The 27,890-nt window shown below is 35.1% G+C and overlaps 2 pseudogenes; one reads left to right on the plus strand and one right to left on the minus strand.

The window, feature by feature from the left end:
* Nucleotides 1-4,748: 4,748 nt before the first annotated feature.
* Nucleotides 4,749-10,582, minus strand: LOC138941761 (uncharacterized; annotated as a pseudogene).
* A 2,443-nt stretch (nucleotides 10,583-13,025) lies between these two features.
* On the plus strand, nucleotides 13,026-18,096 carry LOC138941774 (uncharacterized; annotated as a pseudogene).
* The last annotated feature ends 9,794 nt before the right edge of the window (nucleotides 18,097-27,890 follow it).

Below are 27,890 nucleotides of genomic sequence, written 5' to 3' on the forward strand. Positions count from 1 at the left end.
GGATCGTCCCAAAGAAGTCCGCGGCAGACGGACAAAGGAAATGGAGGATGGTCATTGACTTTAGAAAATCAAACGAGAAGACAGTCGGAGACGCGTATCCACTGCCTAATATTTCGGAGATATTAGACCAGTTGGGTAGCGCAAAATACTTCTCTATTTTCGATCTCGCCCAAGGAGTTCATCAAATACCTATGGCTGCTGAAGATCAAGAAAAGACAGCGTTTTCTACACCTTATGGCCACTACGAATATCAACGAATGCCATTTGGATTAAAGAATGCACCAGCGACGTTCCAACGTCTGATGGACAATGTATTAACGGGCCTTCAAGGAAACGAACTCTTTGTTTATCTAGATGACATTGTCGTGTATGCAAGATCTTTAGAGAAACATAAGATAAAAATTAAAGAATTGATGCGCCGGTTGGAAAGGGCGAATTTACAGTTGCAACCGGACAAGTGTCAGTTCCTGAGGCACGAAGTGGCTTATTTAGGTCACATAATTGGAAATGACGGAGTGAGACCAGACCCGAATAAAATTAGTGCCGTAAAACATTTCCCAACCCCAAAGAATCATAAAAACAAAACAATTTTTAGGACTGATAGGATATTATCGCCGATTCATTAGAGACTTTTCAAAAATTGCAAAACCATTAACAGATTTGTTAAAGAAAGATAAACCTTTTATATGGACGTCCCTACAAGAGGAAACATTTAAAATACTAATAAACGAATTATTAAAAGAACCCGTTTTACAATATCCGGACTTCACAAAACCATTTTTATTAACTACTGACGCCAGCGGATACGCTATAGGAGGCGTATTAAGTCAAGAACAGGCAGGGAAAGACTTACCAATCTCATATATTTCCAGAACATTGAATGAGGCAGAAGGAAGGTATTCGACAATAGAAAAAGAGTGTCTAGCCGTACTCTACTGCACCACACACTTCAGGCACTACCTATACGGAAGAAAATTGACAATCCTCACGGACCACAAGCCTTTAGTTTGGTTACATTCAGTTAAGGATCCCAGCCAGTGTAGCCAGAAACAGGTCCCGCGGCTCACGGCTCAGCAATGGAGGGGATAACGCACACAAGCGCGAACCGCGTACATGTGCGCTCTGCGCTTCGGTTAGTTTCGGAGAGTAGAGAAGAACAGACATATGTTTTCCGTTTTCTTCTCACTTTCTACCGAGCTGGCAACGAAGGCAATGTTGATCGCTTGGCTTATTACATACGACAGCGTTAAATGCTTTTCCGACTCGTGAACTTTTTATTATGTATATATATGTATATATATACCTTGTATGTAAAGATTTGTTGCCCTCATACGACTCAAGAAGTAATATTTTCGTGTGATACAGCGAGTAACTAGCAAACTTTTTTTCACTCAAACTGTACCACTTATCGAACATTTACGAATTAATCCACGCACTTTATCGATAAACTGAATTTATTAAAAAAAACGATGTTATTATACGTCATTATATTTTCATATTTTATAGTTTCATGTTTTCGAAACTATCGAATTTACAATGTCGGAGGCTTTAACCGATCACAAGACACATGATAGCGTCCGCGTCGATCACGCGTAATGTGATACATTCAGTCGTTCGGCAGCCGGCAGCCGGCAACGCTAGTACCGACATAACTTGCTTGTTGCCGTCGCACAGTCTCCGCATCGAATAACGCGTTTCTTTCTTCGAGTTATTTTAATAATTAATCGGTAGTAATCGGTAGATTGTGATTAACCGTTATATTCGTTAATAAATTCAATTTATCGATAAAGTGCGTGGATTAATTCGTAAAAGTTCCATAAGTGGTACAATTTGTGAGTAAAAAAAAGTTTACTAGTTACTCGTTGTATCATACGAAAGTATTATTTATTGAGTTGTATGAGGGCAACGAATTACTACATAAAAGGTAAGAATCAGTGAGAGAAAGAGAGAGAAAGAGAGAGAGAGACAAAGAGGGAGAGAGAGAAAGACAGAGAGAGAGAGAAAGAGAATGTTGGTATTGTTAGCTGTTTGGTATACGCGATGGATGTAAAAGAGAAAGACAGAGGGAGAGAGAGAGAGAGAGAGAGAGAGAGCGTGTGTGCAATCAGCTGTTTGCGACGAGTGTAAAAAGAGAGAGAGAGAGAGAGAGAGAGAGAGAGAGAGAGAGAGAGAGAGAGAGAGAGAGAGAGAGAGAGAGAAAGTGTATACGCGTATAATATTGCTCAAGCCATTGTTTGCGTTCTACCATAAGCACATAATTATCATACGTTCTCTCTCACACATACACTCCATCGTATGTAGCAAACAATTGCTCGCAGCGAGCGCCTCACGTAATCACCAGCATCGGATGGCGAATTCCGCCGCCCCTGCCTGCCTCGCGTACGCGGCCCGTAATTCCTTAACTATTTTGGCTTATAATTTAAAAACTAAGCCTCGGAAAAATGTTGGCAAAGGAAAAATCGTCTTAGAATAGTGTCAAGTATATGACATTGTAAGGACAGAAGGTTGTTTTGAATCACCCTGTATATATATTTATTGTATGGTTTTGAGGGGAACATAAGATGATGTCATTGGTTTGACCTTGGATGGCATCGTTAAGGGCAAGTCAAGGACACCTTTAATTTCTTAAATGGAACCCCCTATTTTTTATTGCATATTCTTATAGCTTACCTCGACAGCTTTCCAAAACACTATAATGAAGTATTTTTTCATTAAGTACTTTTTGAGTTATAATTATTGATTTAATATTTTACACATTCGATACTCTTTATTAAATTGATCAGACATGAATACTAACTGATTTATCCAACATACATTCATCTATGTTGAAAAAGAGTTCTAATTATCTAATAAGAGTTACAAATGTGACTTTTGAGATACTTTCAATAATTTCTGTTTAAAGATTAAAGTAAATTTATTCCCTTGATATAACTTCATACAACAGCATTATATTGTGGTATATTTAGAAGAATTCTAACATTTATGGATAAATTAAAGAAAAAAGCATGTTTTTTCAGAACTGGCAAGACACTGTTACCGCGTTAAAGTACGTTTATTAATATACATAATTATTAATATACAAAGCAAGATGCTGAATGTTTGCAAAAAGATGGTTTTGACAAAATAATAGAAAATAAAGAAAATGCACGACATTTATTTGAAGAAGTGGAAGAAGGACAAGATGCTTCTATATACATTTACGCAGTGACTAATATCAATATTATTCTTAAATATATATACTTAAACAACTACATTCTGCAATTGATGAAGCAGGAATATCTTTTAATGCGGAATTATTATTCGACTGCATATATGCAACATTACATGTAAGAATGTTGCAAATACAAGTTCTTATATACTGGAATCATAACCCTATACTTTGTTGTCTTATGGACAATAACGTACGCAGCGATTTCCACGAGATGAATAATTTATAATGAGGTTTTATATTTACATAAGTCTTTCCTGTTGCAGGTACGAGTAAAATGTGGTACTTTTTGCAGCACAAATCACAAATTCGTCGAGTGTAACACGCTGTCTTACATCAGTTGAACTCGGAATGACCGGTAAAACGCTACATGTAGGGCGCATTCCACTTAACCACAATGCTCGCGAGGATTATCGGTCTTTGTTTAACTTTCGGTGAACAACAAGGATAAATGATACCGTGAGCGTCGTGATCGTTAAATGGAACGCGCCCGTAGCGCATATCGCGGGACTCAATATCCGATCATAAGTTTCTTCAATATAGCGTCAGAAAAGAGATTAGTAAAATCATATTATAGAAACTCATGATTGGATATTAAGTTCCCCTACTGAAAAAAATCACGTCATGAAATCACATCACAAAATCACGTAATGAAATTAAGTAATTAATGACATAACTGATTACGTAACGAAATGTTCCAAATCAGTATGTGATTTTTGAAAATCATATGATGTTCGAAAATTATGTGATTTTGAAAAATCATTTAACTTGGAAAATCACGTGATTTTGGGAAATTACATGATTTTTTTGGAATCATGATTTGATCTATAAAAAAAATGGTCGTTTAATTCAATTGAATTTTTTTAAGGATTATATTATATTAAAATATAAATATTCTTGATATTTTCATGACATTCTTCAAAAAAGGCATTAAGATGTTGAATTAATATGGGATCTATTATTTTTATACTTTTAATGTAAGTTCTAAAACGTTTTGCTTTAATTTATAATCCTTTTATTATTGTTGCATCTAAGTATAGTAATCAAATTTTAAAGAACTGATAGAAATAGAAAAAAGAAAAAATATACAGTTTTGATTTAGATGTTTATTAATCTCGCAAGGTAAATGTAGTAATGAAGTTAATTTACATTATGTAAGTATGAAATTACCTAATAACTAATAGAGAACCTTAATTATATAAAAACAATTTTTTTACAATAAAATATCCTGCATATAAGAAAACATTAAAAACATACAAAAAATTCAAGCTAGCGTTTAAACCAGAATTGCGTACATTCTATACTACAATCACACGTTAAATTATACGTTGAATAGCGTAATTAATCACATGTTATTTGCGATCTTTTTAACCAGTTAAATCGCATAACGAAATCATGTAATTCCATTGCGAAAAGTTTAGAAACATTTTATTACGTAATGAAAAAGTTAAAAAATAACACGTAATCGATCACTTAATTCGCTATAAATTACCGCCATTTGTTTATAACATTATAACTCTCATTTACAAGTGAAAAACAATTAATAAAAATACAACTTTGGCACTGCGCATATATACATCATGTTATCTATATTCATAAAAACGCAAACTCTTTCGATGCTGTTAGTGTCTTTTGCTACTATTATCAGAAATATTTACAACTTTCTTCAGTGGTAAAGAATTGTTATTAAAAACATCTTCCGTATTTATTAAATGACAGATAGTATACTCTTTTCTTGTTGGTGCATCGATAATAAAGTCTAAAATGCGAATAAAAGTCCCTTCTGTTGTTAAAGCATACGAATTGTCTGATCGAATCATATTTTTTTTTTTTTTATCATATGTACAAACACCGTTCTTTTACAATTTTTCGATATCTTCGACTTTCATCAGATAATTCAAGTTCTTCTATCCACATTAAACTAGTTTTGTAGTGTGGTCCAAAGTATCTTGCATACGAAAATTTACATGTTTGTTTTGCGGTTTTTTGTCCAGATAAGAAATGAAACTACTTACATTTGAAAATGCTTTTAAAGCAACATGTTTCTTTAAAATTAATTCCCTTTGACTCATTGCTATCGATCTGCAAATTTGGTGTACAACGCCCTTAGCACTGTGGACTTTTCGAACTATTTGACCATTCCCGTTTTCAAAACAATAGCCAGAATCAGCCCAAAGTTGGCCCCTATCTGCTACACTTTGTGTCAAATGCAATAGTTGATGGACGTTATATGTCATAGCAGCTTTGAAATAATAGTGTTCGGTGTAATATGAACAAATTTTGTCAATAAGGTATGAGCATGATTGACTTCGTCACGTGTAATGGAATTCTTTAGTAAAATATGGAATGCTTCTATTAGAAACGACCAATGCTTTACCCATATTTCTAAATGTGGAAAACATAATAGTATTGGTAAACTGTAGTACAGAACCCAATTCTCCCACTCTCTTGCCTTCTAATATTTTCTATCTCGTATGGAGCGAGATAAACGAGCAATTTGATTGGGAGCTTTTATTATTAATAACAAGTTGTCAATTTTATTAATATCATTATTGGATAAAGAATATGGCAAATTGTTCGATTCGATCCAATACCCTGAAAATTGTACCGCTATTCTTAAACAAAGACATATGCATACTATCTGGTACAAAACCGGATATAATGTCAAAATCTTGCAAATTAATTAGGTGAATGAAGGTCTTTTTACACCATAAACGGGATTTCGAGATGTAAGACTCTGTCGCATGTGTTCGATTGTTTCAATTTCAGTTCTTTTAGGCGGTATTTCACTTAATAAAGTATATTTTACACTTCCACCTCTCTTGTAGAAAACATAATATCCTGGGTGTAAACACCAATTGCACCCAAAATAACCATTATATTGAATCATACTCTGCATTGGTGCACGGGTAACAGAGTCTACGCAGCAACATATGGTGAATACTTTAATAGTGCGTACTTCATTTGCAATAATACACCGTATACCATCATTTGACGATTTGTTCATGTGAACAATATACGGTTTTAGAAAAATATTCATATTTAGTTTATCTTTACCGAACCATGCCGCACACTATAGTTCTAGAAGTTCTTACATCTAAAGGTAATTCATTTATAAACATTTGGATCGGCCAAATCGAAAATCTATGTGGCGACCTACGGCAACCACAAAAATACGGTAGCACATTATTCGCGGAATATTAGCGTTTCTCGCAAGCGCTCGTACGTCCGCGCGTAGTGCGGGAGGAGCCGCTAGGCAACGCAAGGCACGCGGGCCAATTAGGAAGTGAAAAGCAATTCGGCGGGCATATAGCGCGCCCGCGCATAGTTGCGGACGGCACCGCTAGGCGGTGTAGGGCGCCGGAGCCAATTTGATAGTGGAAAGCCGTTTGGCCGGAATATAGATCAGACCCTCTGCGAAGGAAGACACGTAGAAAGTACCTGGCGCTAGACGCCTCACCTTTCTAGCGCAAGTCGCTTATTAACGTTGAACAACACGGCGCCAGTCGCCGAGAAGCCCTCAAGACGTTGCAAGAAGGTACTTCACCCACTCTAGGAAAGGCCGCTGACGCCCTCCGGCGCTCGTTCGCCATCCTCAGGCGATAGGCCGCCGACACCTTCCAGCGTTCGTTCGCCATTCTCCGGCGCCAGACCGCCAAAGACCTACGGAGCTCGTCCGCCATCCTCAGGCGCCAGACCGCCGAAGACCGCCAGCACTCATCCGCCATCTTTCAGCATCAGGTCGCCATCATCTGCTGGGACCTGCTCCCCCATCACAATTAGCGACGGGTCGCTTTCTCCCATCAGCGCTGGCTCGCCCGTAGTCTCTGGCCTCTGGCCACCTTTCAGTGGCCATTCTCTGGAGAACACTCGCGAGGAGAATAACCAACGGCAGAAGGACCGGCCTATCTCGCCACAGTTGAAACGGATCTTGGCGTCACCCACGGTCACGTGGCAACCATCTCAGTTAATCTCGCCAATCAAGGCCTCTCCAGTAAGAAGGAGAAATTGTGGTACCCAGACTAGACCCGTACAGTTCACCGGGGCCAAGGAAACGGCTGACGCCTCGACTCAGACCAAGAGACGTGGGGGCAAATCTAAGCCCATGCATAATAACAATAATCCATATATGTGCAACCGCAACTTGCAATATTAATGTAATATTAACTGAATAAATATTTTATATACATTAAAACCACTCATTCACTACCTGCACAATTAGAAATAACATTGGGTTAAGAACTGCGCATATAGACTGTATATAAAACCGCACATCACACGCAGCAACCCATAATCTAGAACTTTCGAAAATTGGCGATCCATCACTGTTCATCGTAGTTGTAGCGAAATTAAGTTTATCATTTGTTGACAATGAGTCAACAAATTCTTTGTATAATACTCCGTCCGTAATATCATCGAATTTGTCATGATTTCGCACTCTTTCGCGAACTACATAATCATAATATTTTTGATTGTCTTGAATTAAATTTGCAATTTCATTATTTACATTCATAATAGCAAAAAAGTCATTATATGTTGTATCTTTTAACACAATTACAGTATCGCATGCCTGACATTCAACGCGACGATCTTTGCGATCAAATTTTGCTATATATTTTTTGCAATTCGGACAAACTGCATGATATTCTATGACCATTTCTGGATTGCACATTTGATTAACAAGATAGCGCGTACTAGGTAATAAAGAAAAATTGAATAAACAGCTCAACATTTTAAAAAGATCAGCTAATGCACTTTGTGATAAACAATACTTGAGTCCATATTTTAAAACTGCAAGTAAAATTTCAGTTTTACTCACGACTACTTCAGCATTCATAGTCTCATTATTCTCTTCTTTTTGCATCATTTCTATTATTCTACTAAAATCAATATTATTTTCATTATTGACATCTTTAGAGTTGACTTCTTCGCGAACATCATCGTCGTCGTTATCGCTATCATTTTCATCGCTAAATTGAAATAATTCTTCATGTGCATCGTAAACCCATGAAGTCTGTAGATATAAATTACGTTTTTTATTATAGACTTTTAAGAGATGATTATAAGCATACTTAATCTTTTGAGAAAATATACATAATATATATATATAATTTTAACTCTTATATATCTTTGTATAATATATGGAAGAGTTGGGTAAAATAAATGTAGTAACAGTAAAAAAAAAAAACTAATCTTTCGAAGAGAGATAAAAAGTTATTTTAAATTCTAAAACTTGTATGCAAACCTATATCTTTAAAATATGTAAATTCTGAATCATTTTAAGTTTTCAATTTGTTTTCAGAAGCTATTATAAATAACAATTAAAAAATTGTAAAAAGTAGTCATTCAACTTTATATTATTTCAAAAAGAAAATGATATAATATAAATTTATCTATGTTATCGATATTATTGAGCAAGATTTTTGAGATTAGCTACTCTTATTTATTTATTCTACAGAAAAAAGTGTTTTTCATTATAATTATTTTACAATTTAAAAAATACTAACTATAATTCAGTAAAATTGTAACTGGTAAATAACAAAAATTACTTTAATTTCAATTTTTAAGCTATTATAACTATTATTTTTAGAGAAAAAGTAGTTTATAGAAAGTGATTTTTGTTATTCAGCGGTAATAGAAACAATAATATTTTTAAAATTAATGCATTATTCAATAATTTATTAGCATAAAAATTTTGAAAATAACTGATTTAAAGTATATTTTTTATGTTGAAATTAAGCATCAAAAATTATTTTTTGGCATCAAAATTATTTTTGAGGAAGTTAGTTGCCAATATATTGGCAACAGTTTACAAATAGCAAAATATTCACATATATTTAAAAAAAAGTCAATCTGCAATTAAAAATTAAAAAAAGAAATTCTGAATTGTAATTAGATTCTCAAATGATTTCTAGATACAATATTTTAATATAATGAGTTAATACAAAAATGGATGCTACAAAGGTGTAACAAAAATCTGCGAATAAATTAAAAGTTACTAACATTCATAGCCCTATTACTTTTTTGCTTTAATTTTTTAAGACAATATCCCGAGTTCAAATTAACTAAAGTAGAAATAAGGACTTGATTAGGATACTGATAGGATTAACTTCCTGATGAAGACCTTATCAAGGTCGTCACGCTTAACTTGTCAGAGGCTAATCAAAAGCTAAGTACAAATTGTTATTCCATATTATCAAAATCATTTATTTTATGTAAAATAAATAAAAAAATAATATTTATTAAGACTTATAATATTAAGACTGTATGTAGATATTGATTTAAAATTCTGATAGAAATATTGTTAATACTAATTGGATAAGTTAGCAATTGCCAAAGAATATTCAAAATATACTAAGAACATGGAAAATGGATTGATAATATTAACTTGATAATATCATATAAAAGTAAGAAACAAATTTTTATTAAAAATTTAATTTGAAAAAAGTTTTGTAGAGAAAGATAATCTAAGCTTAACAATATAAATCTTATATGTATTAATAAATTAACTTTATTTTTATTGAAAATTGAAAACAAGATGAATGTAAAAATAAAAAAAATTGTTGTGTTATTAAATTTACATACATATTATACAAAATTAAAAAATATATTCTTACATGAAAATTTTCATCCTCAGAGTCTGATAAACCGTACAGTTGATTTCTATCACTTTTTGAAATATGGGCTGCATCTACTGTCTACAAAAAAAAATGTATATTTTTAGAAGTGTATTAAATTAATCCTTAACATGTACAGATACGAAGTTTTTAATGTACAGCCCTAATGTACTCACAAATAGAAAATTTATAATTTAAAAGAACTAATGAAATATTATATTTAGAATAATAACAACTTTGTTTAATGTCTTTCGTATACATAAGTGAAACTAATGAAATTGATGAAAAACGCAGTTATTTTTTCGTATTTCATTAATTATCAATACATTTCATGAGAATAGTGTAATAAATGTTATGAATTATTCACGGCTTACACTGTCATGAGTGTTCAATAAAACTTTCTTAAAAATATTTTTTTATAATTGATAATGCCTGCTTCCGCATACTACTTAAAAAATATATTTATCCGTAAACCAATGAATGCTAAGCGCGTTTTTCATAAGAATTTATAATAATTTTTTAGTATAAAGTATTGTACACTAATCTGTTCTAATGTTGATGATGATTGTTGATCGTTTTGCTGAATAAATGGATCTATATACTGATCTTGCACTAAATGCAATGACGAGTCAGTAAGTTGCTCATTGTTTCTAATGCCTGCTGGCAACACTTCATTGGAGGATGAGTGAATACTATTATGTTGACTCGTGTTACCAGAATCTGTGTTGTCGCTATCACTAGATGATTGATGATTACAGTATTCCTAAATGAAGCAATACAATAATATTAATATAATACAAAATGAAATAAACATGTTTTTGTATTCTACATTATGAGAATGAGGCCATTTTATATATATAACATTTTTAAAAGTCAATCTCCTTTTATAATCTCAGTTTAGAATATACAATAAAATAAAAAAAGAAGTAAAAAAACTGAAAGATTTAGAGTTTGTGGTTTAAGTATACATGAAAAGTATCATATAAATGTGACCAAAAAATATTACTGGTTAATCACAACTACCGATTACTACCAATTAATTATTAAAATAACTCGAAAAAAAAACGCGTTATTCGATGCGGAGACTGCGCGACGACAAGCAGGTTATATTGGTACTAGCGTTGTCGCTGCCGAACGACTGAATGTATTACATTACGCGTGATCGACGCGGACGCTATCATGTGTCCTGTGATCGGCTAAAGCCTCCGACATTGTAAATTCGATAGTTTCGAAAATATGAAACTATAAAATATGAAAATATAATGACGTATAATAACATCGTTTTTTTTAATAATTTAATTTATTACTCGTTTTGCCTTTTTGCGCAAGCGAGACATGAGAAAAATTATTTTTATGTCTCTGCGAATACAAGGTGTTCCACGTAGAAATGTGTTGGTCGCTCTGAAAAGAGCGAATTGGTTTAAAGTCGAAAACATTTTATAAAAGGTGCTCAAAATTACAACCATCCATCCTAACGCAAGCTCTCATGCGTTTTAATACATTTTTTTCGACGTTTTCCATTATTTCTTCGTCGATATTCCAAATTGCATGTCGCAATCTTGTATGTAGATCATCGATATCCTCGGGAAGCGTTTTGTAAATGACTTCCTTGCAATATTCTCATAAAAAAATAAATCTAATGGTTTGAGATCCGGTGATCTTACAGGCCAACGTATTGGGCCATACCGATCCATCCAACGTCCAGGAAACTGCTCGTTTAAGTAATTTGTAACGATCCTGGCTTTATGTGGCCCAGCATCATCTTGTTGAAACACGATCTTGTTTCTCTCTAATAATGATACTTTTTCTAAAAAATCTGGCAGATTTTCTTCCAAAAATTCCAGATATGTTTGGCCAGTTAAAATATCTGGAAGAATAACTGGACCAAGTATTTCGGTTCCCATTATCCCATCCCACACATTTATCTTCCAGCGAGTTTGGAAGTTTCTTAATCGCGTGACTCTGGGATTTTCTTCGCTCCAAAAATGCATGTTATGCGAATTGAAAATTCCCTCTCGTGTGAATAACGATTCATCGCTGAATATCACACGAGAAGAATATCTTGGATTTCGATTTACTTTCCTCAGAAAATTTTCGCAAAATGTACGTCTCGCTTGAAAATCTTCTGGTCGCAAATCTTGCACGCGTGTGTAGTGATATGCTTGCAAGTTTTCTTCTTTCAATATTCTTTGCACAGTTGCATAAGATAAATCGTATTCTCGAGCAACCACCCGAATACTCGTTTCGGGTTTATGCTCGAAAGCACGTATAATTTGCTCCGCGTTCTGCAAATTTCTTGCATCGTGATTTCTCCCAGTGTCGTGTTTATTTGCAAGGACACTGCCAGTCTCGTATAGCCTCTGAGCTACTGCAAGTATGACGTGAGCCGATAGATGTCTTTCTCGATTTGGATATAATTCGGCATATCGTCTTGCAGCTAGATAATGCTGTCCTTGACATTCGCCAAGTGCCATCAACATATCGTAATATTCTTCGTTTGTGTATGCTGCCATTTCGTCCTCTCAACGCTTCTAATAATCGAAGGATTATTGATTCTATTATCGATTGCTTTATCTTATTTATACGATCCTCGCGGGGAGTCGATAACCCCTGCGCGCCTCCCGCAACGAATAGCGGGTGTCGTGTGTTGCGTGTCATTACCCGAATTACCGGCCGGTACCTCGTTCTGGCATCACAGTCGAGACCTAAGAGTCCTTTCTAGGATCACGAGTTCTATCTCGTTCAATAACATAAAGGTTTTTTTGACAGACAAATAATGAACTCAAAATCAGCAAATATTTGTTTTTCGTTCGATTGCAGAAGCGCACGAAGTAAGTAATAAATATTTTGTGTAAAATTTGTTTTTGTGTTTGTGTTTTCAATCTATCTGAATAATGAGGAGATAATTTGATTTGATTTAGCGGGATGTGTTATTTAAAAAATGACTATAAAGCAGGCTAAAGTATATATTCTCTTTTTATGTTGTATTTTTTTGGTTTATAAAACCATTAAAATGGTGTTCTCAAAATAGATGTTATCATTTATCTCTATTCAAAATAATTTATATGATTATTTTTATATACATTGCAGAAAGTATTTGACTTTATGTTTTTATTTATAATTTACAAACACATTTCAATATTATTAATCACAATATAAATATGTGCAGTACTACACTATTTAAATCATTTTCTTATTACATGGATTCATAAATTAAGTTTGCTAGTGTATGTTATTTCGATGATGAGAGCAAGAAAATCCACATTGTCTCTATTGAAAAAATAAAGAATTTTGTGGTTTTGGATAAGTATAAGGATCTATATTTTGTAAAAAGGCTGAACACTGAAACTATGGAAGAAAGTTTGATCGCAGCTTAGATTATGGAAGTAGGAAGTATGTACAAAATTTATTGTCATAGTAAATTTTAATTTTAAGTAAATTATAAAGTTCACACTTTCCTTTTTCTCTTAAAATCTTTTGCGGTTCTCTTCTTTCTACTTTTTTTGAAAACTGATCGTGTTTTTCATCTTTTTTATTTTGTTTATTATATTCCATTCTAGTTTTTAGCATGCTATTATCTATTTGTAATGTTAAAAAGATTTTGTCATTTATTTTTTCATAACTTTTTTTTTCTTTACTTTCTTTTATCACAATTATTTTATTATCCATTCTAATTTTTTACTAAATATACTTATTAAATGTTTCTTATTTTCAGTAAATGATAATTTTATTAGGTTTTTACTAGCATTTCATTCTTTACAGCTAATGAAAAGGACTTGAAATATAACAAACAACGCTATGTCTTTAAAAAACTGCGCTACAGTGATGCCGTACAAAAAATATTAGATAAAAAAAATACATAGCCTAATAAAACTCAAAAAGAAACGGTAAGATACAAGTTCTATAAGATTAGTCAATTTGTAATTACAGATTTATACAAAACAAGATTCTGTTAAATAAATTTGGCTTAACTAGAGTTGCCTCAACATTTTAAGCAGATTTTACTTAACAGTTGAGCAATAATTAGCTAAAGATTTTCTCCGTGTAGAAACATAAGTTTTGTTTTAAATAAATATAAACTAAAATTAATTAATGTGAACTTGCATGTTCATGCAAGTAAAAGTAACGTTTTTTTCTCTATTTTAATTATAAATATTATTTATTTTTAAAAATGCTTATTTTTCAATTGGAAAATTATTAATGCGAAAACAAGTTTTATGATGCTCAAAGTTTTTTAAAAATCATGAATTTTCAAGGAGTTCAACAATGAGAGAACATCGGAAGAAGACGATGACAATACAATGAATGAGAAATTGGAAACTTTAAATTGTGACGCTATACTATTTAAAAGAAATCATAACAAATTTTCGAAAATTCCATCTACTGTAGATAAGAAAACATCCAAAATGGACGATAAAGATATAATTAATGAAAAATTGAAAACTTTAAATCGTGACGCTATATTTGAAAGAAATCATAACAAATTTTCGAAAATTCCATCTGCTGTACATGATAAAACATCTAAAATGGACAATGAAGATATAATTAATGAGAAATTGGAAATTTTAAATCGTGATAGTATAGCATTTGAAAAAACCCGTGAAAAACTACTTGAAATTCCAGTTTCTAGACCAAATTTTGCTCTAGAAAACGAAATTCAATGTTTAAAAGATGAAAACAAAAAACAACAATTTGAAAAGTTTTTATATTCCTTCTTAAGAGGATGCCGGATTACCGACAGAACGCGAATATTCTTTATTTTGCAAAATCTTTTTGTTGATTATAGATATCAACAAATCCTTTTCGACAATTAAGGTACACATAATAACGAAGTGCGGAGTTTAACATTTCATATTAGTTAAAGAAAAGTTAAAAAAAATGAGAAATTACAGTTTTGTTATCGGCTTCTGCGTCAATATTTACTTAATATAACAAATTTGTAATCTACACGTGCCTAATCAATAAACTTCGCACTCGGCATTTCATCAAAGAGTATAAATGAAGTGAGTTTATTAGAGAAGTGAGTTTAGAAGCTTTATAAAAAAGATTTTGCAAAATAAAATTTTCGTGCATATGTATGTGTGCGAGATGGAGGCTCAAGAGTAAAACAGAGCAGTAGATTAGTTGCGTGATGTCGCGATAGACGGAGCTGTAATCTTACACGACAAGGACAGACATAATCGTACTACCTTTGTCTCTTTCATGCGTATAGAGTAATATACATGTACGCACTAACATTATTGCAGTATCTTTTTTCTCTCGATCATACGCTCTGTTTCTTTATAATTGCTCGCTCGCTATGTACTACATATCGCTTAGCTTCATGCTCCTCGCATATTCACTTACGCGTCACTCGCGCTTCTCTCTCTCTCTCTCTCTCTCTCTCTCTTTCAGCTCGTTCATTATTATATTCTTTTATTCATTTATTCCCATTATTATATTTTTTTATTTGCTCAACTTTTATTTTTTCTATTCTCGTCTCCCTACATGATCAATTTATTTATTTATTTTTGTTTTATAAAGCATAAATGAGATACACAACAATAAGTTATTTTCTTTTTCTATTTAACTATAATTAAATACAACACATGTACATACAAAAATACACATAATTAACTACTTTTTCTATTTATAATACACAATATCTCATTTATATTCTATAAAATAAAGATGAATAAATTAATGATTAAACTAATAATTATTATTATATTGGAAGACGAGAATAAAAAGAATAAAAATTAAACAAATAAAAGAATATAATAATGGGAATGCATATGTTACGTCCAGACTCGAGGAAGGATAATCGACGGAAGGGCGCAACAACTATCTTTTATTTTCCCGAAGTTAAACGTCTCGTGGCGTTTGGAATCGGGTCGAACGAACTGATAGGTCCGCAAAGCAGGTAAACGACCGTTCGGATCGCTATTACGCTGTTTATTCAGATGTTCGTTCGGTGGTCCCTTTTCGGTCAGGGAATTTAATCCCTTTTACGCGGGATGGGACCTAGTGCGATCTTCGTACTGGGAACGAGAGAGGGGTTAAGAAATGTTTAATTAATAAAAAATATAATTTTATTTATTATAAAAATAAAAGTTCGAATACATGATATATAATATATATGTAGGAAGTGATTACATTTATCGTGTGAGTGTGAGTGGTTGTGTGTGGTTGAGCTTATCGCTCCGCGGGTGTTACAATGGTACGGAGGGCATCAGTCAGAATGACGAGGGAAAGTCTCTACCGTTGAATTTTAGGTTCTGACTGGTTAATACAATGTAAAGGTTTAATAATAAATAATAAAAAAATAAAACATGTGTGTGTATGTGTGAGAGTGAGTAAGAGGATGCGGTATGAAGGAGGGAGAAAGAGAGAAGGGGGAATTTTTAGGTTTGGTTAATCCTGGTAAGATGAGTCGGCTTCCAGGTCGGGCAATTCGTTGCAAAACTCTTCTATCGCTTGCTCGAATTCCGACTCTGAAAGGTGCGGGGAAGTTGGGGGTGAATTGTTTAGGAGGACAGTAGAAAGAGAGGAGAAAGAACGAGGGGAAAGCGGAGGTTCAGTGACTTCGGGGAAATAGATTGGGGAGTAGCTGGGGGAGGGGTAGTTGGGCGAGGGGGGAAGAGTAGGTCTAACAGATACTGTTGTTGAATTGTTATTGTGAGTAGCGCAGAATCTGCATTTTACCGGCGTTCGAGTCCTCTGACTCCTGCGAATGACCGTTTGGCTTGGAATGCCGGATCTGGTTTTCACTATGAAAACCAGCGTTAATATAATATAACGTAATGCTTTATGTCTTACGAGGGTTAATAGCGCAAATTGAATTGGATGAATGTGACTTACTTTTTGTTTCGTAGGTGAAGGTGTGGAATTTCTTAATGTGCCGGGTTGCCGGGGTCCAGATTAATCAGGCGATGAGTGCACTGGTATAATTTTTCTAGTAGTTTTCGCGGTGCCACGTCACTTAATGAGACTTATGTTAACTGAAGATGCAGGCACAGAATTAAGTGAATAAAGCAAATGCTAAGTAAGTGAAGTGGTAAGCAAGTGTGTGAGTGGCCCTTTGGGTCCTCTTTTTATATCTCTTTTTTAGGGGTGTATTCTAATTTCTAAGAGTGGGAATCTTCCAAGTCTCCAACGAATTAAAAATTATGCCAGTGCCCTCATTAGGCGGGGTGTTTCTCCAACTTTTCGAATTTTTACCCGTGGCGATCGTCGATTGGTGATCTCGATATCAGTTGGGCATTAGATTTTGTCTTGCGTTTTTGTGATCTGATTAGAAAGAGTCTTACCGTCGTTACTGGATATGTCGTCACAGGAGTTTCATCATTATTGATTTAGTTACGTTTGTCGGATATTTTCTTAGAGGGAATTTTATTATCTTTTCGATATCAATTTATTCTTCCGTTGGAAAATTCTATTTCGAGGGTATCTACTGATTTTGTTTATTTTTAGGCGACTAGCGCGGTTTCGTCACCGGTCTCTCGCGTCTTTCCCACGGTTGTTCTTAGATATTGATATTGACAAGTGACTAGATGTTTAAAGAAATGCGTGGCGCAAGATGCTCTATTTACTGAACGACTTATTTTTATCACCGATCGATTATCGTTGCCGCAACATTGCGAAAGGAAGGAATCGTGGAATCGCCAGGACGTAACACATAAATACAATAAAGAACAAGCAGAAAAAGAGGAAGAGAGAGAGAGAAAGAGAAAGAGAGAAAAAGAGACAGAGAAAGAAACGAAAAGAAAGACAGAGAGAGAAAGAAACAAAAAATTTAAATAAATTAAATATATTTAAAAAAAACTTTATTTAAAATTTTATTTTATACATAATGTGTGTGTGTGTGTGTGTGTGTGTGTGTGTGTGAACTTAATATAAAACTTATAATCAAATTAAAATAAAACTTATATTTCTAATTATAATATTATAAAAATTAGATATAAAACTAAAAATAAAACTAAATTAACTGAAAATTAAAATAACTGAAAATTAAAATAAAATTGAAAAAAATGCAAAAATTAAAAAAAATGTCTGGATGGTGCGGTTGGGGGAGGCACGTATCCGGATAGTCCGGACGATGACGGCACATATCCGGGTGGTGCGGATGATGCGAGCACATATCCGGGTGGTGCGGACGACGCGGGCACATATCCGGATGGTGCGGATGATGCGTGCACATATCCGTATGGTGCGGACGATGCGGGCACATATCCGGGTGATGCGGACGATGCGGGCACATATCCGGGTGGTCCGGACGATGCGGGCGAATAACGGCGCATTTTATTTTTTTTTTTCGTTTTTATTTATGACCCGCCTCACTGCTTCATTGATACGCTGAAAAAAATATTAAAATATTAATATTTCTACATGCATATATAACTACGGACATACATATCAATTTGTACACATATATTGATAATTCATTATATTATAATTACATACATCAATATATATATATATATATATATATATATATATATATATGATACATATACCCAGCAACATATATATATATATATAAAATTGATTATATATACATACATACACAAACACGCGCGCGCGCACACACACACACACACACACACACACACACACACACACATATATATATATATATACTATGATAAAATCAAAACAGATAATATATGAGCAATATTATAGATTTGTATTCAAAATATTTATGCGACACAAACAGATATCTATGTAAAGTCGTTGCTTCTACGAGACGATAGAACAGAAATAGAGTAGAAATTCAACATATTTTCTGTTTCTACATATTTAACACAATGCGAAAAGCTTATATTTTATTGTTCTTTCCAAAGTATGCACATATCCTTGACTCCATTACTCTTATGTAGACATAATGATATCGGTAATGTAACTATAAAGCGTTGGTAATATACCGACACTTTTAGTTACACTTAGATGAGGGCGTTCACCCGTCGGCGTTCGCCCGTCGCTCCGGCAATACGGCATCCTCTTAAGAGGATGTATATTACTCTCCACACACATGAAAGAGATAAAGATAGTACGATTATATCTATCTTTGTCATGTATGATTGCAACTCTGTTTATCGCGACATCACGGAATTAATCTACTGCTCTGTTTTACTCTTGAGTCTCGATCTCGCACACACACATATGCACAAAATTTTTACAGACAGTAATCTTTTTTACTAAGCTTGTAAACACGTTTCTAAACGTTCACCTATATTCTTTCATGCATTTCCGAGCAGAGAGGTATCTTATTTTGCATGTACTCATTGCAAAACTTTTATATTACATAAGTATTTTTCCGACCTGACGCCAGAAGCCGATAAAAAAACTGTAATTTTTAAATTTCTTTCTATTTTTAACATAAACTCGTGAGTCTCATCTTTGTTTCGAATGTATACTTAAATCGTGGAAAAGGACTTATTATTCTATTCAACTAAAAAAAAAGATTTTGATGTGCAAAATAATAATCGTTTTGTAAAACGATTTTTACAAACGAGCTTGTGCATCCCCTTAATTGTTCCTTCAATTCCTTGGTGTCCGCCTAAGGATGCATCCTGATATTCGTACAATATTCGCGCTTCATCTTCTTCGTTATAGATTCTCTTTTTGTTATGATTTTTTTCCTTTCCTTCCTTTAGGTTGAGAACTACATTACGGCTTAATGCGTCGGCATTGGTATTTGTTTTTCCAGATCGATGTACGATTTCGTAATCATATTCTTCCAGCTTTTATTTCCATTTTATTAGACGTGATCCTGGATTGGCTACCGGCTGAATAACCATACCAATGGTTTATGATCCGTTATTGTTCTAAATTTAGTATAAATAAGGTCTATAATATTTTACTGCCTATACTATGTCTAATAACTCCTTTTCGATAGTATTATAATTATGTTCTGCTCGCAATAATATTCTGCTGGCGTAAACAATTGGTCGATCTTGGGCTACTTCTCCTTGAAACAAAACAGCTCCGATGGCCTAATCCGATCGTCCGTTGTTAAAAGAAATTCTTGTCTAAAATCAGGATATTTTAGCACTGGGGCGGTAATTAATTTATTTTTTAAGTCTCAAATGCATTTTTTTGTTCTCCGACCCATTCGAATTTTTCTCCCTTTTTCGTTAATTTTGTAAGAAGTTTGGAAATTTTAAAAAAATTTTCTATAAATTTTTGATATTATCCCGCTAAACCTATAAAAGATTGTATTTCTTTTCCCCTGATCGATGTTGGAAATTCTCGTACAGCTTTTAGTTTAGAAGGATCCGGCATGATTTCGTTTTTGGTTACTATTGTTACGTTCAGTGGACTCCACGATTCTTTTCTTTCACGTAATAAAACTTACGCTCTGGAATCCTTTGCACTTGCGACATAAACAATAAACTAAAAGAATATGTAGCACGCGAGACTAATATTTCAGAATCTAAATCATGCGCGATAAATATTCAAACACAAAGGTCCGCTAGAAGACCAGGAATTTTAAACAATAATTAAAAGTTACTCGAACCATGAGAAGGCTCGAAATCTAAACAGTGCGCATGCAAGAGACAAACAAACGGATCAGATAATTTCTTTTTTTCTTAAGAGCCGCTAGTGAAAAAGCGGTATAAGAAGAGTTTCGAACAAAGACCCTTCTAAAAACTAGAGCTATGTCTTATCAACGTAGTTATGATCCGCGACTGAAACTTGCGACACTTGACACCACGAGCTCGCCTGCTAAACCACCCTTGCGCGTTATCTGCTTGAGATAAAACTCAAGTGAATAATAAAACTGTCAACTTGGCCGATCATGTCGACCAGCGGACTCTCCAGTGAGCGAGACTCAATTGTTTAAAACAAAAAGCCTACAGCAATAAGCGCAACCTCCTGAACCTTTTTTTGGAAGGGACACAACCTCAACTCATGAGAGGGGCACCATTTAAAAAATTGATTGGGTAAAAAAGGAATATGGCTTGCCTAATGGAGAGGGTACGCGAGGAGATGCCAAGATTCGGTGTACGCGAAATCCTCCCTCAGGAGAGTCAGTCCATCTTCGTATCTCGATTCAGAAGGTTGGTACTGAGTCTATCCGTAGCTCGCTCTGACTTATCAAAACTTCGAAAATCTGACTGAGTCTATTCTCTCAAGTTCTCTCTGCGATCGTGCAAGGAGTTTCACGTTAGACGAGCTAAAATTTTATAATCGTGCGGACAAGTGACGAGTGGTGTGCCCTTGAGTGCAACAACCAACATCACCGGAACCGAACGGATCTCCGAACCAATTTTCCAGTCGGCTCTTTCACGGGAGGCGGAGGGTCACTCGGTTATCGAGAGTCATCTTTTCCTTGCACATAACAAGTAGTGAGTCTACCAAAGATTTCCTTTCCCTTTGTTTATGTTTTGTCTTCTTCTATCAAATACCATTTCTTATCCTTCTTCCTTTCCTCTCAAAGGAAACAGTTGTTGTTAAGTTAGAAACTTTAATTAAAATCCATGCATACATATTTATTAATTTAATTTAAATTTTTGGTTAAATAAAATTCTGGTTATTAATTACAATATTTATTTTTGATTGTCCTTAGTTATTTTTGATGTGGCTTCGGCAAGGGGAATCGGTTTGAATATCTGCTTGTTTAGCATTCTCGTCCGTGATGCCCTAGTTTTCCGCATTTGCTGCATTGTAATACTTTATTTCGCGCTGCTTGCGAAATTGTATGATCGGGCTTATATCGCGATGCATGTTCTAATGGGCCCTTGACTTTCACTTCCGCATTGGCTTCTGCGATTGCTTCTTGAAACATTGAGTAATGCTATGCTCGCACCACTAATTTGATATCGTCGTGGAAATCTATTTGGAAATTTTGCATAGCTTGCTGTGGTATAGTTTCAAGTATAATGCGTTTTCGTTCGCTGCCGTAATCTTGGCTTTCGATCATGGGTTCATATAGTTCCATAGCCAAATTGTCGGCGTGAAGCCCGTATGCTCTGGCGCTCTTGCTGGCTTTTTGTTTTAAAGAGTTAATCTCGATTTGCAAGTGAGTAATGCTCTTCTTGCTTAAGGGGATCCTAAAATGACGGCCGAACTCCGACGGGTTAGCGCCCTCATCTAAGCGTAACTAAAATTATCGATAATACCGACCGAAATTATCGATAATATCAATAATTTTGTAACGGGGTTACTTTTCGCGAGTGCATGGATGAGCTCGGTCGGGATCAGGGCTCGTGAAAAGGTGAGACACACGAAAAGATTTAGTTAACAGATATCGTCTTTATTTGCCTCGTTCGGCAATGGTCGATTTACAATAGTGAGCGCGCGGCGGATGGTGCAACGCGCTAGATGTAATGCGCGTTTGTTATTCGGTGCGCGATGTTCGATATATCGAACCGCTTATAATATTCGTACGGCAAAGCCGTGTTTATTTTGATGGCACACGAAACGCGCAAGAAATCGGGCGCGGTCGTTCGGCGCGTGTTTATTTTGACGGCGCGCGGAATATAATGGAAGATTAGGCGACAGGTATTTCGGCGCGGTGATTATAATTCGCAAGTATCAAAACGGTTGTGATCGTGGTCGCGGGATTATGCGCGTATTCCCAGTGGTAGGGGAATGCGATCGGAGATCGAGTACCCTCGACCGGGTGGAGAACTCTCCGTCCCTGCTTCCGTTCGCGGAGTTGAGGATAGCGCGGCGGAGTCGAGAAAACTCGACGGGGCAGCGAACTCGCAAACCCTCGGTCCGGCTGACTGGAGCGGTCGGATGATAGACCGTAATCTAGGAGAGCGGCGAACACTCCGCTCTCGTCGAGCTAGTCGGATTTGTGTCAAGATTTAGGAGACTGCACGGAAACCGAGAATGCTCGGCGGAGGCTGCGAACACGTCAACCTCACGTTCCGTCGTTGCTGCGAATTTCAGGATCGGTTCTGGTACTGTATCTCGGAGCGTACTGCTCGAGTGGATTCAGGAATCGTTCTGGTCATGAGATGCCGAAACGCTGTCTTTTTATACCCGAGCGTCTATCGGTAATTGCGTCGTTCGCCCCCGGGTGGGGATAACGCGTTGTTTTCGGCGGGTAATTACGGTAAACGCGTTGCTTCCCCTGGGCAAAACGACGCGGCGTTTCGGCGGGTGACGCTCGGGATCTTCCGGCAGCGTTCGGTTGTGCTCGGGCTTGTCGTATTACGGCGTAACGGCTGCCGTATAACGGTCGTATGGTTGTTTATCGCAACCGCGGTAATTTAAGTATTAAAAAGGGCGCTCGGCGCCTCTGCCACTGCCCGGCTGGTGTTCGCCGGGCGGCAGACTTCCGGCTGGCTACGTGCCGGGTAACGATGGGAGGTGCATCGTTACAATTTTAGTTCCGCTGTTACCGATAATATTTTTGCATGTTTTATGCATATTTGAAAGAGAATTGTGTTCAATATGATGAAATCGGAAACATCGTGTATTTCTACTGCTCTATTGCCTCGCACGCATATCTAAGCGTATCTAAGTGTATAGATAACAGTATAACATAGACACGTGTCTGCCTTTATTGCATATTTGAACACAATTGCACACATTACTTATATGGACTTATATATATATATATATATATATATATATATATATATATATATATATGTGCGTGTGTGTGTGTGCCTTTCCATATATCATTCCAAGAGGAATAATATTTGGCCATGTGTGTGTGTGTGCATGTATTGTTATATATATATGTGTGCCTTTTATGTGTATATATATATATATATATATATATATATATATATATACATACATATATACATACATACATACAATGGCATATTACATATGTATTATAATATATAATAACGGTTATATTGCTAATCTTACATAACTATCAAATCGCATCCGGTTCAAAATATTGTAAAGCAACGGGCACACGTAAATCGCCTCTGGAATATTTTTTACAATAACCAGCACACGTAAATCGCCTCTGGGATATATTTTTAACCAGAACGCACATGCAAACCGCATCTGGTATGAAATATTTACAACCAGTTTACGAAAAGATCGCTTCTGGGATCAAATATTTCGGCAATATTTAAAGCGCACATGCAAACCGCATCTAGTATGAAATATGTATTGTAGTAATTCTAAATTCTATTTAAAGATTAATTTTATGTTACAATTTTTTTATACAAATATCTTTATGTTGTTTTCTATTTAGGAATTGCTTTAAAGATATAATCAAAAAATAAAAAAAGAAACTTGAAATATTACATTTTTATATAATATTACATTATCATACTTATATTTTTGTGTAAACTGCACGGAAAAAAAATTCAATTATATCTAGCGACATATTAGTATATAGTATACATTAAAACAATTTCTTCTAGAATTATGGTATATAAATATACTAACCTTTTGACCCTTATTTTTTTTAAAGAAAGTCTGCGGGCAAAGCGAAGCAAGCGTTTCTCATTACATTTTTGCCCCATTATATGAACACACTGTAACTACACAAACACAACACTCGTTTTTTAAATTCGACGCATTATAACGCGTTATAACGGTTGAGCACACTTTTGCGGTTATCTCTCGTTACGCGTATGTACACAACACGCGCGACTGAGACTGAGACTGAGTACTGCCGCGCACTGATATTATCGCATGTGTCTGGCTGCGTGCGTGTAAATAGTACACAGTCGACTTATTCCCCGATACGTACATACATACTTAGATATATGCATGCTACAAATATCGCGTAACAATAAAAACAAATGCGCATCTTTATAAACAAATATTCTGTAACCGAATAAAAAGTTATTTTCATATTGATTAAAATTAATTCGATACATAAAAACATTATTTATTAATATTTTACGACGTATCATTTTAATTACAATAATGTAATTAATGCATTTAAATTATTTTCGGATATATAAAATGCGACATACAGACATTTGATTTTCTATAGTAACATGACATATATATACAGGGTGTCCGGCGTCAACCGCATCACCGGTCATGTGCAGGTAGAGCAGGTGAAACCGAGAAGAAAAGTCTTGTACCAATTTTTCATATAACACTTAATAAAAGAGTTATTATTGAGTAAAGTGTGGCCAATCAGCGCCGATCTTTAACCGGGCGCACGTCGGTAAACCGCGCGCCTGATAGTGTGCACCGCTGCACACTTCACAGCGCGCGGCTCACTGACGTACGCCCGGCTAAAGGTCGGCGCAGATTGTCCAGACTTTACTCAATAATAACTCTTTTATTAAGTGTTATAGAAAAAAAAGGTAAAGGACTTTTCTTCTCAATTTCATCTGCTCTACCTGCACACGACCGGTGATGCGATTGACGCCGGACACCCTGTGTATATATATAAATTTTATAATAATTTATATATATTAATCTAACGTGAAAGATTATAGATAAAGGGAGCCTCGCGAGCGAGACTTCGGAACTCTTCGATATTTGTCGTCTCGCTTGCTCCTTCATTCTTTCTCGCTTTTGCTTTTGTCAACTCTCCAGCATCGCGCGGGGATCTTTCCTTATCTACTATACAGGGTGATTCAAAACAATCTTCTGTCCTTACAATGTCATATACTTGACACTATTCTAAGACGATTTTTCCTTTGCCAAAATTTTTTTTGAGGCTTAGTTTTTAAATTATAAGCCAAAATAGTTAACGAATTGCGGGCCGCGTACGCGAGGCAGGCAGGGGTAGCGCAACTCACCGTCCGATGCTGGTGATTACGTGAGGCGCTCGCTGCGATCAACTGTTTGCTACATACGATGGAGTGTATGTGTGAGAGAGAACGTATACGCGTATACACACACATACACATTCTCTCTCTCTCTCTCTCTCTCTCTCTCTCCCTCTCTGTCTCTTTTACACCTATCGTATGTAGCAAACAGCTGATTGCACACACGCACTCTCTTTCTCTCTTCTTTGTCTTTCTCTTTTATGTCCATCGCGTATAGCAAACAGTTGATCGCACACACGCACTCTCTTTCTCTCTCCCTCTCTGTCTTTCTCTTTTACATCTATCGCGTGTAGCAAACAGTTGACCGCACACATGCACTCTGTCTGTATCTCTCTCTCTCTCTCACACTGATTCTTACCTTTTATGTAGTAATTCGTTGCCCTCATACGACTCAATAAGTAATACTTCCGTATGATAGAACGAGTAACTAGCAAACTTTTTTCACTCATAAATTGTACCACTTATCGAACTTTTACGAATTAATCTACGCACTTTATCGATAAATTTAATTTATTAACGATTATAATGGTTAATCACAATCTACCGATTACTACCGATTAATTATTAAAATATCTCGAAGAAAGAAACGCGTTATTCGATGCGGAAACTGCGCGACGACAACAAGCAAGTTATATCGGTACTAGCGTTGCCGGCTGCCGGCTGCCGAACAACTGAATGTATCACATTACGCGTGATCGACGCGGACGCTATCATGTGTCCCGTGATCGGCTAAAGAAAGGAAAACATAAAACTATAAAATATGAAAATATAATGACGTATAATAACATCGTTTTTTTTAATAAATTCAGTTTATCGATAAAGTGCGTGGATTAATACGTAAAAGTTCGATAAGTGGTACAATTTGTGAGTGAAAAAAGTTTGCTAGTTACTCGTTGTATCACACGAAAATATTACTTATTGAGTCGTATAAGGGCAACGAATCTCTACATACAAGGTAAGAGTCAGTGAGTGAGAAAGAGAGAATGTGTATTTGTGTGTATACGCGTATACGTTCTCTCACACACATACACCCCATGTAGCAAACAGTTAATCGCAGCGAGCGCCTCACGTAATCACCAGTATGGGACGGTGAGTTGCACCGCTCCTGCCTGCCTTGTGTACGCGGCCCGTAATTCGTTAACTATTTTGGCTTATAATTTAAAAACTAAGCCTCGGAAAAAATTTTGGCAAAGGAAAAATCGTCTTAGAATAGTGTCAAGTATATGACATTGTAAGGACTGAAGGTTGTTTTGAATCACCCTGTATATAAACATCTTATAAAATAAAAACTGAAACTTTCATATTGTATTTTATTAGTATAAAAATAATTATAATGGATTAATGAGATTCTTGCGATTAAAATAAAACCAAATATGACATAAATCGTATAATTTTAAATGAAATAAGTAATCATAATTTTAATAACATAATTGATTAAAAATTATCCGATTTATGTCATGCTTAGTATTATTTTAATCGCAAGAATCTCATTAATCTATTAGAATTATTTTGATATCTATAAAATACGAAAAACAGAAATTTTACGAACGATATGTAACCCGAGATATTATAGATAAAGAATCTCGCGAGCGAGACTTCGGAACTCTTTGATGTTTGTCATCTCGCTTGCTCCTCGTTTTTTATTGTATTCTTTCATCCCTATTATTATATTCTGTTATTTCTTCGACTTTTATTCTTTCTATTCTCGTCTTCCTACATAATAATATATTAACTTATTCGTCTTTATTTCATACAACATAAATGAGATATTGTGTATGTCATAAATAGAAAAAGTATTTAATTATGTGTATTTTTGTATGTACATGTGTTGTATTTAAGTATAGTTAAATAGAAAAAGAAAATAACTTGTGTATATCATTTATGATGTATCAAATAAACATAAATAAATAAATTTATTTATTTTTATGTAGGGAGACGAGAATAGAAAGATTAAAAGTTGAGCAAATAAAAGAATATAATAATGGGAATAAAAGAATACAATAATGAATGAGCAGAAAGAAAGAAAGAAAAAGAGAGAGAGAGAGAGAGAGAGAGAAGCGCGAGTGAATGCGTAAGTGAATATGCGAGGAGCATGAAGCTAAGCGATACGTAGTACATAGCGAGCGAGCCATTAGAAAGAGACAGAGCGTATGATCGAGAGAAAAAAGATACTGCAATAATGTTAGTGCGTACATGTATATTACTCTCGAGAAATCTCTTTTAGTATAATCGAAAACTTCGCGTTTCGTAAACGAGCGTACGAATTAGAAAAGCGTGCGACTTTTCTATAACGAGAGTTTCAGACGATATAAGCACACACTGTCACGGATGGAGTTCACGATCGAGTGCGCCCGGCGGTTCCCC

Source organism: Polyergus mexicanus, unplaced genomic scaffold (assembly GCF_030449975.1).
Source record: "Polyergus mexicanus isolate NDT 795.1 unplaced genomic scaffold, iyPolMexi1.0 SCAF_20, whole genome shotgun sequence".
Lineage (NCBI taxonomy): Eukaryota > Metazoa > Arthropoda > Insecta > Hymenoptera > Formicidae > Polyergus > Polyergus mexicanus.